Source organism: Sinocyclocheilus rhinocerous, unplaced genomic scaffold (genome assembly GCF_001515625.1).
Source record: "Sinocyclocheilus rhinocerous isolate Xijiao unplaced genomic scaffold, SAMN03320098_v1.1 scaffold1087, whole genome shotgun sequence".
In the NCBI taxonomy this organism is placed as follows: domain Eukaryota; kingdom Metazoa; phylum Chordata; class Actinopteri; order Cypriniformes; family Cyprinidae; genus Sinocyclocheilus; species Sinocyclocheilus rhinocerous.
This window is the reverse complement of record NW_015660887.1, coordinates 53,257-53,878: the sequence shown is the minus strand read 5'-3', so window position 1 is coordinate 53,878 and position 622 is coordinate 53,257.

The window sequence follows — 622 nt, the reverse complement described above, 5'->3', positions numbered from 1 at the left end:
AGAAAGTAAGGAAAGAATGAGTTTAAGAGAATGAAAATGTGAGATCCCAAGTTTATAGCAATATGTGAAAATGCATAGACATGAACAACCATCAATCACTTAATTAACCCTTGCATGAGTTCCTCAATGAGGTTAAAATTATATTAAATGCACCAATTCCGCTAGAATCTGGAGGTACTTGCGTTGCCTGTCTAAGGGGTTCCCTTCCTTGTCTGGTTTCCGAAAGGGAAACAAGAATATGATACATTTGACAAAGAATTGATTGGAAAAACGTTTCAAGCAAGAAGATTCAAACACACACATACTAAATATGAATATGAACCCTTAAGCTATTCAGTAGTTATTAAAAAGACATACACAATAAGTGATTAAAACATGACTTATTAAAACATAGTCTAATGTGTGGGTTACATACATGATATGGATTTAAGCAATGGACTGATATTAGTTTATAAGCCTTTTTGAGTTCATTTTGGTGCATCTACATCTGTAAAAGACAGTTTATGTGCCATTCTGTGAACATAAGGACATGTTTTGTGAAGACCAGAGGTTAAGAGGTCTCATAAGGAATCTCAGTCTGTTCTTTGTCTTCTAGGTGGGGGAAAGTCAATCCAAAGAGCTC